The following is a 12,289-nucleotide window of genomic DNA, read 5'->3' as shown; positions in this document are numbered from 1 at the left end:
TTGTGTTACTATGTGTTTCTGTGTTTCTATGTGTTTCTATGACTTTCTATGAGTTTCTAAGTGCTTCTAAGTGCTTCTATGTGCTTCTATGTGTTTCTATGTGTTTCTGTGTTTCTATGTGTTTCTATGTGTTTCTATGACTTTCTATGAGTTTATGTCTTTCTATGTGTTTATATGTGTTTCTATGAGTTTCTATGTGTTTCTTTGTGTTTCTATGTGTTTCTATGTGTTTCTTTGTGTTTCTTTGTGTTTCTTTGTGTTTCTATGTGTTTCTATGTGTTTCTATGTGTTTCTATGACTTTCTATGAGTTTATGTCTTTCTATGTGTTTATATGTGTTTCTATGAGTTTCTATGTGTTTCTATGACTTTCTATGAGTTTCTATGTCTTTCTATGTGTTTCTAAGTGCTTCTATGTGCTTCTAAGTGCTTCTATGTGTTTCTATGTGTTTCTATGTGTTTCTATGACTTTCTATGAGTTTATGTCTTTCTATGTGTTTATATGTGTTTCTATGAGTTTCTATGTGTTTCTTTGTGTTTCTATGTTTTTCTATGTGTTTCTATGTGTTTCTATGTATTTCTTTGTGTTTCTATGTGTTTCTTTGTTTCTATGTGTTTTTATGTGTTTCTTTGTGTTTCTTTGTGTTTCTATGTGTTTCTATGACTTTCTTTGTGTTTCTATGTGTTTCTATGTGTTTCTTTGTGTTCCTTTGTGTTTCTTTGTGTTTCTATGTGTTTCTTTGTGTTTCTATGTTTTTCTATGTGTTTCTATGTGTTTCTATGTGTTTCTATGACTTTCTATGTGTTTATATGTCTTTCTATGTGTTTATATGTGTTTCTATGAGTTTCTATGTGTTTCTATGTGTTTCTATGTGTTTGTGTGTGTTTCTTTGTGTTTCTTTGTGTTTCTATGTGTTTCTATGTGTTTCTATGTATTTCTTTGTGTTTCTATGTGTTTCTTTGTTTCTATGTGTTTTTATGTGTTTCTTTGTGTTTCTTTGTGTTTCTATGTGTTTCTATGACTTTCTTTGTGTTTCTATGTGTTTCTATGTGTTTCTTTGTGTTCCTTTGTGTTTCTTTGTGTTTCTATGTGTTTCTTTGTGTTTCTATGTTTTTCTATGTGTTTCTATGTGTTTCTATGTATTTCTTTGTGTTTCTATGTGTTTCTTTGTTTCTATGTGTTTTTATGTGTTTCTTTGTGTTTCTTTGTGTTTCTATGTGTTTCTATGACTTTCTATGTGTTTCTATGTGTTCCTTTGTGTTTCTATGTGTTTCTATGTGTTTCTATGTGTTTCTATGACTTTCTATGAGTTTATGTCTTTCTATGTGTTTATATGTGTTTCTATGAGTTTCTATGTGTTTCTATGACTTTCTATGAGTTTCTATGTCTTTCTATGTGTTTCTAAGTGCTTCTATGTGCTTCTATGTGTTTCTATGTGTTTCTATGTGTTTCTATGACTTTCTATGAGTTTATGTCTTTCTATGTGTTTATATGTGTTTCTATGAGTTTCTATGTGTTTCTTTGTGTTTCTTTGTGTTTCTTTGTGTTTCTATGTTTTTCTATGTGTTTCTATGTATTTCTTTGTGTTTCTATGTGTTTCTTTGTTTCTATGTGTTTTTATGTGTTTCTTTGTGTTTCTATGTGTTTCTATGACTTTCTTTGTGTTTCTATGTGTTTCTATGTGTTTCGTTGTGTTCCTTTGTGTTTCTATGTGTTTCTATGTGTTTCTATGTGTTTCTATGACTTTCTATGAGTTTATGTCTTTCTATGTGTTTATATGTCTTTCTATGTGTTTATATGTGTTTCTATGAGTTTCTATGTGTTTCTTTGTGTTTCTATGTGTTTCTATGTGTTTCTATGAGTTTCTATGTGTTTCTTTGTGTTTCTATGTGTCTGTATACGATTGACATGTGGGGATTCTGACAATCTTTTCACCCACATAGTGGGGACCCGACTTACATGTGGGGACATTTTAAAGTCCTCACATGTAAGTAATTAGATAAATGATATAATTAGACTAATTAGAGCCCAAATTAATTTTTTTAAAAAAGTCCCCACTTGTAAGGTACTTGGTCTTTTCACATTACAAGTGGGGACCATGGAAATTAACACATATCCGAGAGATGTCGCCAGAGGTTTTCACACACCCGGGTACCCAGTTGTACGAAATGAGGACCATATGGTCTCTTCGGCGTACATGTGGGGGCTCAAAAATGGGTTTTCATTAAAATAAGCACAGATAGATGTCGCTACTTTAGAAATACAAAATATACATTATTCAGCGATAACAATATAAAATCTTGTATCTCACAGAGCGAACGGTGATTTTTTCATAATTTAATTACACTTGACGTACGAAAACTACTTTTCCTAATTCTTTAGGCGTCATTAAATTAACTTCGTTTAAAACATTAACTCGATTTAAAAAACTGTATGTCCCCAGATGTACATTAAAAAGATGGCCAAGTTCCCCACATTTTAAAATGGGACTAACGTTACATATAATGTAAATTTCATCATAATTATCAATATTTTAATTAAAAAAAGTGAATTAAAATGAATTTTGAAAACATGTATATTAACGACCCCACTTGTCCGTTGAAATGACAGCGAAGGTCCCCACTTGTAAAATTATCTAGTTTAAAAAAATATCTTCAAATATTTGAAGGAACCGTAAAAATCCTATTTCTAAAATTTCATCATAATAATCTACATTTTAATTACAAAAGTATAATATACATGTATTTAGAAAATGTGTGTATAAAAGACCCCACTTGTCTGTTGAAATGACAGCCAGGGTCCCCACTTGTAAATTTATCGAGTGTGAAAAATTATCTTGAAATACTTGATGTAACCATATAGGCTTTGACAATAATTCAAAATCTAAAAATTTATACACAAATGTCCCCAGATATATGGTAGGAAGATGGTTTAGGTCCCCACTTGTAAACCTGAAATTGGCTCAAAACTTAAAAGTTAAGCTAGAAATAGGACTGATTACATAAATTTCATTCTGATAATCAATATTTTAACTATAAAATTATAATATACATGAAATTTGAAAATGTGTGTTTAAAAGACCCCACTTGTCAGTTGAAATGACAGTGAAGGTCCCCACTTGTAAATGTATCGGGTGTGAAAAATGAAATACTTGATGGAATCATATAGGCTTTGAAACTAATTCAAAATCTCTTAATTTATACACAAATGTCCCCAGATATAAGGTTGGAAGACTGTTTAGGTCCCCACTTGTAAACCTGAAATCAGCTCAAAACTTAAGTGTTAAGCCTTTAAAAGGTCCGATTACCTAAATTTCATTATAATAATCAATATTTAAACTATAAAATTAAAATATACATGAAATTAGAAAATGTGTGTTTAAAAGACCCCACTTGTCTGTTGAAATGACGGTGAAGGTCCCCACTTGTAAATTTATCGAGTGTGAAAAATGAAATTGAAATACTTGATTGAACCATATAGGCTTTGACACTAATTTAAAACATAATAATTTATACACAAATGTCCTCAGATATAAGGTTGGAAGACTGTTTAGGTCCCCACTTGTAAACCTGAAATCAGCTGAAAACTTAAGTGTTAAGCCTTTAAAAGGTCTTATTACCTAAATTTCATTATAATAATCAATATTAAAACTATAAAATTAAAATATACCTGAAATTAGAAAATGTGTGTTTAAAAGACCCCACTTGTCTGTTGAAATGACGGTGAAGGTCCCCACTTGTAAATTTATCGAGTGTGAAAAATGAAATTGAAATACCTGATGGAACCATATAGGCTTCGACACTAGTACAAAATCTAATAATTTATACACAAATGTCCCCAGATATAAGGTTGGAAGACTGTTTAGGTCCCCACTTGTAATCCTGAAATTAGCTCAAAACTTGAGTGTTAAGTTAGAAATAGGACTGATTACTTAAATTTCATTCTGATAATCAATATTTAAACTATAAAATTAAAATATACATGAAATTAGAAAATGTGTGTTTAAAAGACCCCACTTGTCTGTTGAAATGACAGTGAAGGTCCCCACTTGTAAATTTATCGAGTGTGAAAATTGAAATACTTGATGGAACCATATAGGCTTCGACACTAATTCAAAATCTAATAATTTATACACAAATGTCCCCAGATATAAGGTTGGAAGACGGTTTAGGTCCCCACTTGTAAACCTGAAATTAGCTCAAAACTTAAGTGTTAAGCTAGAAATAGGACTGATTACTTAAATTTCATTCTAATAATCAATATTTTAACTATAACAGAAAAAGTTTCTTGTATTAGAGTGAGTTATTAAAGTCTTTGTGAGAGGAGGATTTATTTTGTTGTTTTTTCCTGTGGATTTATAGACTTATATACTTTGTTCCAGTATTGGTTATCAGCAGTGGCTTTCAGCACAAGCAAAAATAGGTCTCTATGTAACGACGAACAAATATTTTGTTTCATTATACAGAATATCGCGTTTTAAAATCCTAAATATCAGTATTGCTTTCTTCTGATGGCAGTACGCAAAAACCTACCACCCATAGAGACCTAGCATTGCTCGAACTGACCACCGAAGCTGGAACAGTGTATATATCGCGTCAGCTGCCGTCGGAGGTAAGGAGTAGAGCGAGGGGTTGGATATTTTGGATAAAATGTAGGGGATTTCGAAATCCAATTTGATTTCTTCGTGTATCGTTTGATTTCGTCGGATTTTGATTCATTTCAAGATTCGATAAATTCCCACGGATTTCGTCGGATTATATTTCCACGGATTTTGAGGTATTTCCTGTGATTTCCTCGTATTTTCAGATTTTTCTGTTGATTTCGTTGGATTCTGAGATTTTTTCTTGGATTTTGTGATTGTTTTAATGAATTTCGCGATGTCTTTACTGATTTTGTGATTTTTTTAAAGATTTTTTTATTTTGTTTTTTCTTTACTGATTTTGTTATTTCGTTACTGATTTCGGATTTTTGTAAAATTTCGAAATCAGCGAAATAAGTTTGATTTCATTCCGGATTTCTGATTTTGTTATTGATTTCTTATTTCTTGAGTTGGATTTCGTGAATGACCGACCCCTCGGAGTCGCCTATCCTATAGCGAGAAAAAAATTTCCTCGCGCGTTTATGATTTCACAACAAAACGAGAGGAGAGGAGAATCTCGTCTGGTTGCCATCCATTATGACAGTGCAGAGAATCTAGGGGAGAATTATACACCTTCTGTTTTGTTCTGCCAACTACTGTTGGTTCTTTACATGTACATGAAAGAAACAGATGAAAATCGGGTTCGGGGTAGGAGTGTTGTTCAAAGACTGGTAAAAAGGAGACAGAAGTAGATTACCGTGGCGCGAAAAGTTTATTTTTGAATTTTGCCTCTGATTTCCAGAAATCTTATGGTTGAAATGTATTTATTATTATCTGGGAGAGTTTCTAATTGTGTTTGATAAGGCTAAATATGTTTAAAATTATATTAACGGCTTGTTGAAAATAAAATTTAACATAGAGTTGTAGCTTTAAGTTCATTTACTTCTGACAAGAAAATCTACGTGACGAATTGTAGGCGGATTTATATATAATGATAATGCATGAAAGGGATAAAATAGATCGGATAACAGAGACAGATAGCATCACTTGACGAGGGGCCTTTGGGACTTGGGCTAAATATATTTTTAAAAGTGGACAAGAAAATTTCACTCTTCGTTTCTCTTTGGGTACATTATGGGTTACTATACCGAAGGTTTACGAATAACTAAAAACGTGGACGTGGTCATGTGGTACACTGCAGGCTTGTGTTATGTGACTTAAGAGTCGCGTACAAGTGTCTTCATCGTTATCGGCGTTAATCTCTGTTGAAAAGGAGAATTAATTGTTGCAACTAATTGGAAGAATAGGAACTTGGCAATTCGGGCTTAACTCCGCCCCCAGCGCCATTATGGTATGTTTTTTAACAGAATGAAAGCTATATAAGCCCCTCCTCCTGGTAGGTTTTTTAGCACTACTGAAGGTAGACTGACGTTGCATGATGTAGTACTGCCAAGTCCCTATTATGGGTTTGATATAGCTTCTGGAAGGCTTCTGGTTTGTTCGCATTTATTTTGCAATTCCCTCACAACATGTTAATTTTGGACTAATTACACAAATTTAAAATAATCCTAATTAAAGTGTCGTTTAAATGTAAACTGGTTCCAAGCGTAATTTGAATTACCGCAAGACATTTGTGAGATATCAAGGTTAGATTAATTACTTTTAGATGGCGAATCATTCTCAAATGAGAAAACAGTGGGGAAGTTATTTTTTCTCGGTTATGACAGCTAATCCACCTTATTCCCTATCGTCTTAAGCTGGGGCTATCTCGGGATTCGTGGAGGGGATTAACGGGAAGAAAATCAAGAAATTCGTCTGTGGTATGTTACAGTAGCAGCCGACAGACGAATTTCTTCCCGTGCCTCTCCTCCACGAATCACAAGATAAGCCTATTTTCTGGCGATAGGGAATAAGGTGGATCATAAGTTAATAAGATATGTTCCGTTAGTATGAAACTTACGCTAGAGACTAACTGAGAGCTATTGAGATGGACGCTAGAATTGAGTACACTCGGTTTTCCAGTCCATCTTCCTATTTAGTCTGTGTTAATCCTTTGTCAACGTCACTTCAAGACAAGCTCTCAGTAACCAGTGACAAACTTATGGAACATATCTTATGACCTTATGGTGGATTTAAAATATTAATTAGTAACAATTCGTATTCATAATAAATTAGGCAAATTGAAGCGTTTAAATAATTTTTAAAGCCATAATTAATTACTAGAAACTCAATCGCCAATCAGTGCCTAGAGATCAGTGATGGACATTTTTGATATTTTTATTCCCTCTCCCACCCACATCTTTTTTCAAATATTGATCAAAGCGCCGCTCTCCTCTTCCATCTCGTAAGATGGTGAAATATTTTTAAACCTCTCCTCTCCTTATTTTATGAAATTCAAATTTAATGCCATCTCATCTCGCGTGATCAAAATGGCGCTTTTCCATAGAAACCTCTCCTCTATACCCAGTATCCCCTGATCGTACGGCTCCTCAACGACAGCGGCATAAATCTCTAGTTGCGGAGCTCCGCCAGAGGCAGGCGAGGGGTGAAACTGGTCTCTATATTCGTCAGGGCCGTATCTTTCACGATGGGTCCCCCGTGTCTAATGATTATTACCAAGTCGCAAACTCGGGCCCCGCCTCCACCAACACTGGTCCAGGAAATCAGGCCTCAAAAAATGTGACCAGCCTCTCTGCCCCTCCACATCCTTACTACCGGTAGCAACAAATGCGACTCCACTAACTAAAGCTAAACTCAAGATTTTCTACCTCAATGCCCAAAGTTTATTTAACAAAAGAAACGAACTTATCACGATATCGTCAACCTGGGATGCAGACTGTATTTGCGTCACGGAAACATGGGCCTCTCCTTCCCAGCTTGACGCTGTTTTTAATCTTCCCGGCTACACCTTCCTACGGAAGGATAGAATTGACCGTCATGGTGGTGGAATATTGATCTACCTCAAATCCGACATTATTTTTCATGAAATACGTTTACCAGATCAATTCCCAGAATCGCTTTGGTTGGAAATCTACCTACCCACCTCCTCGCTATGGGTAACTCTAGGATGTATATATCGTGCCCCGAACACCCCTCTTATGCAATCTACTAATCTCTTTAATAATATTCGCGATCGCTCGTCAATTACCTCAAACCTTCTGATAGTGGGCGACTTTAACCTCCCAAAAATTGTCTGGTCAACTTGTACCGTAAATCGGCCCGCATCACCAGAACATGAGCTCCTTCTCGACCTCATCCACAATTCCGCCCTTACCCAGCACGTAGACTTTCCTACCAGGTTTAGCCAGAGTCAGGCAATGGGCAGTAATGTACTTGATCTCGTCCTTACCTCCGCAACAGTCGTGCCATGTATTAGCCATCTACCCCCTCTTGGAGGCAGTGACCATGTGATACTTCAAATTGCCTACCCACTGCAGTGCGTTCTTGATTCTCCAATTCCATTTGAAAACAATTATGACTACACACGAGCTGACTTCCCGGCCCTCAACACCGCTCTTGCCAGAATAGACTGGTCCCCCCTGGGCTCTCTCCCCATTGATGAGGCATGGACTCTCTTTACGGTCAATCTATTTGATTGCATCTCGCGCCATGTGCCTATCTACGATACTTCGACTCGTGATAAGCGTGCTTGGATCCCTTTATCCACTAAACGTGCAATGCGGAAGAAAGAAAGACTATGGAAAAAGCTCCGTAAAGCTAGCTCCACTGGTGACCACCGCACTTTTTCTCACCTCCAGCCCCAGTACAAAGCCCAAGTATCCAGTGTAAAATCCCTCATCTTTCGTGCCAAATCTAATATGACGGATCGCAAATTCAAAAACCTAAAGAAAAATCCTCGCGCGTTTTATCGATTTGTTCGCAAACAAATTAAATCGCTACCAACCCGTCTTAATGTAAAACTGCCAAACGGTGACAGCACAGACTCTAATTTCCTCATGGCTCAGAGCCTTAATGAGACACTATTCAAAAACTTTAACCAAGCTCCTACAAATTTAAATGACATTTTTCCCACTATCGCCCCTGAAATGGAAGACTTCTTTCCTTCAACTGAGGACATTATGAATTCTCTTAAGACCCTCGATATTAAGAGTGCCTCAGGACCGGATGGCATCACTTCTCGTCTCCTTAAAAACTGTGCCGGTTCTCTAGCCTTTCCTTTAAACTTAATTTACACTAACACTCTCGTGCATGATTCAGTCCCGGGGGCTTGGCGGCTTGCTCATGTAACACCGATTTATAAAGGGAAAGGGGAAAAGTGTAATGCCAAAAACTATAGGCCTATAAGTCTCACCTCAGTCGTATGTAAGGTCCTTGAGAAAAGTCTCCGAGTTGCCCTACTTCGTCATGTAACCCCGTATCTCAGCGATTATCAACACGGTTTCCTTTCCAATAAGTCAGTGGAGACCAACCTACTGTCTGCTCTTAGCGTTTGGGTAGAGGCTCTTGATAAAGGCGGCCGAGTAGATGTTATTTACCTCGATATCGCTAAGGCGTTTGATTCGGTCCCACACAAGCGTCTCTTGGCTAAGCTTCGCGCTTATGGAATCACAAACAATATATACGCTTGGCTTGAAAGCTACCTATCCAACCGCTACCAGGCTGTACGTGTCGGTAATTCTTTAAGTTTACCCCTTCAAGTTGTTAGTGGTGTCCCCCAAGGTAGTGTTCTAGGCCCCTTATTATTCATCCTATACATTAATGATCTCCCAAGGGTAGTCTCTTCCTCCCTTCGCTTGTTCGCGGATGACCTCAAACTGTTTAGGGAGATCCGTACTTACGAAGATGTTAGTCTTCTTCAGGCGGACCTTTCTCAACTAGAGGCTTGGTCCCTATCAAATGGTCTCATATTCAATGAAGAAAAATCCCTAGTTCTTACAATGCAACGAAAACCCTCAGATCTCTCTGCCCCTTCCCCTTACTTTCTATACGGTTGTAACATCCAACGGGTAAACGATTGTCGGGACCTCGGAGTGCATCTTACTCATAACCTGTCCTTCCACTCTCACATTTTGAAGTCTTGTGCGCGAGCTAATGGTCTTTTAGCTGTAATCAATGCTAACTTCCCCAATATTTCACCCGCTCTTATCTCTCGCCTCTTTAGCTGTTATGTGCGCCCTATTCTAGAATTTGGCTCCCAAGTCTGGAACCCCTCCCACATCCAGGATATAGCGTCTCTCGATAGGGTCCAAAGCCGTGCTTCTCGGCTTCCTTACAGTTTGAAATCCCGCCCAAGGGCACAACGCGTGTCAGCCCTCGGTTGGCCCTCCCTTACTCTTCGACGTTCTTACCTGGATCTTATTAGTCTATTCAAAATTTTAATTGACCCCTCCCAATATCATTTTATTCAAGCACCCCGTTCCATTAACACTAGAGGTCACTCCCACAAATTGTTTCTGAAACCTTTCAAGACCGATGTATTAAAACATTCATTCTTCCGTCGCACAATTCCCCTTTTGAACGCCCTCCCCGAGGATGTGATATCAGTCCGGTCCATTGCTCTATTTAAAACCCGACTAAGGGCTCACTTGCAACTTTAAGAGTTCACTACCTATTTAAAAAAAAAAAAAAAAAAAAATTAACTACCTATTTTTTACTGTGATATGACAATGTGATATGCGATAATGTGATATAAACCTGTTTTGTATGTAGGGAGCTGTATGGCTGACTCAGCCCTAGCTCGACTTTTATTAAAGGAACAAAAAAAAAAAAAAAATGGCTCACCTCTTTTATTTTGTAAAATGTAACCAAATATCAAGCGCACTACTGTTCGACAGTGTTATTGAAAACTCATTTTTGAGTCCTCTCCTTTCAGTAATATACATTTTCTCTCATTTCGTGGCAGCCCTCAAATCAGAGCCTTAGTTTGGCTCTCCTCTCCTCTCCTCCTCTTCTTTCAGTTTTTTTTCTGGTTGATATATCTATCGGTGAGTTTATCCCGGGTTTTGTATATCATCTCATTTTAAGCACCTGCAATGTTATCTGGTATTATTCACTCATCTCATTTAAACACTCATGAAGTCTTAGTTTTGAACTCAAAACTATTTCTTCAATCTCACATCATTTTATTTTTAGCGCTCATCTCATTTTTAAATAAGCACTTATCTCATTGTAAAAGGGTGTTTTATTATATTACATGGCTTGAGCAAGCTTCAATGAAGTGTACTTTTTTGTTTTCATGTATGAGCATTTGCTGTTCGTTTATGCACCAATGCTATAAAATAAGGCGCAAAGTACTTGTTCTCAGCAAAGAGGTGAATTCAAACATTGTTAATAAACATGTCATTGTTTACAAAAACGGGAAAAGTGTAAAATATAAGTGTAGAAAATTAATTGCCTGAAATAAGAGATATTCAAATTTTCCATTTTGAAAACATGATTATAAAACATCAATTATTTGATAAAATTCTTATCTTAATTTTTTTCGCCAAATTTACTTCAGTAAATATAATTTAACATGAAAGATGTGCATAATTTTAAAAAAGAACACGTTTGCATTTTATTTTCTCTCAAACATTTACAATTAGGTTGAGAATTCGGCCCTAAAAGGAGAATGAAATGGACAGAAAAACGTTTCCGTTAATTGTAAAGTTTTCGAAGTTTTAAAAATTTACGTGTTGTGTAGCTCTCAAGATATCACGATTAGGGTTCGAAAATTACGGTAATTTTGGAAAATGGTAAATTACGCGGTAATTTACCGCGTAAATTGCCGTTCATGGTAATTTACGAAAATCAAAAATAAATTATATTGATCGTTTCTAAGCTAAATATTGAAAAATACCACTTGAATATAGCTATACCTTTCAAAGCATAGTGTCGTACATTATTTAAATACCGAGTTTTGATGTTTGCAGTTCACATAATACTTTTGAACAGCTACATCCACTTTCTTCTTCTTACCCATTTTGTGAATTATTGCTATTTCACCTTTTTAGAACAAAATTCTAGAGATGGGCCGATACCAGTTTAAACCTATATATCGGTACCGATACAGATATTGGTATCGGCCCATCTCTACAAAATTCTAACAACTACAGGGTTTCCAGCTGACGCAAAGGAACTCGACGACAAGAATAGACCAGAAAATAAAATTTCATTTCCTTAATCAAATTTTTTCCACGCTTACTGTTCGATTTCTATGACTTACTCATGTCTCATGAAAAGAAATAAGTGTGCATGCGCGGCTAGAGCAAAATATGGAGCTTTTAGACCATTTTCCAAGAGAAAGACATGAGAATTCGGTGGTAAATTACCATCGTGGTAATTTACGACGGTAAATTACCACGGTAATTACCAGGGTAATTACCGTTTTCGTAATTTACCCGGGAAAATCGTAATTTACAGTTACCCTGGTAAATTACCGTGTAAATTACGATGGTAATTTACCGATTTAGAACCCTAATCACGATCAATCTACCGATTTTTTCGACACTAATAGTGAAATCACAATAAAAATGCCTATGTTATTTTCCGCTTAGTAATATTTCCAATTTTAAAATCTAAAAATTTAAACTGATATATATACCATATCAATATTTCCAATTTTATAATATAAAACTTTAATCTGATCAAGCTACATTTTTTTCCGATATCTGAGTATTTGAATCTTCTATAAGCAAAGTATAAAGTAGTGCATTGTATCCCTTAAAAATTCTTGAAGGTGACGTATTTTCTAGAACTACTAGAAAAATAC

The sequence above is a fragment of the Phalangium opilio genome, unplaced genomic scaffold (genome assembly GCF_054372755.1).
Source record: "Phalangium opilio isolate 3A_F unplaced genomic scaffold, DU_Popi_V2 ptg000077l_1, whole genome shotgun sequence".
NCBI classification, from domain to species: domain Eukaryota; kingdom Metazoa; phylum Arthropoda; class Arachnida; order Opiliones; family Phalangiidae; genus Phalangium; species Phalangium opilio.
Note: the sequence above shows the minus strand (reverse complement) of the source record.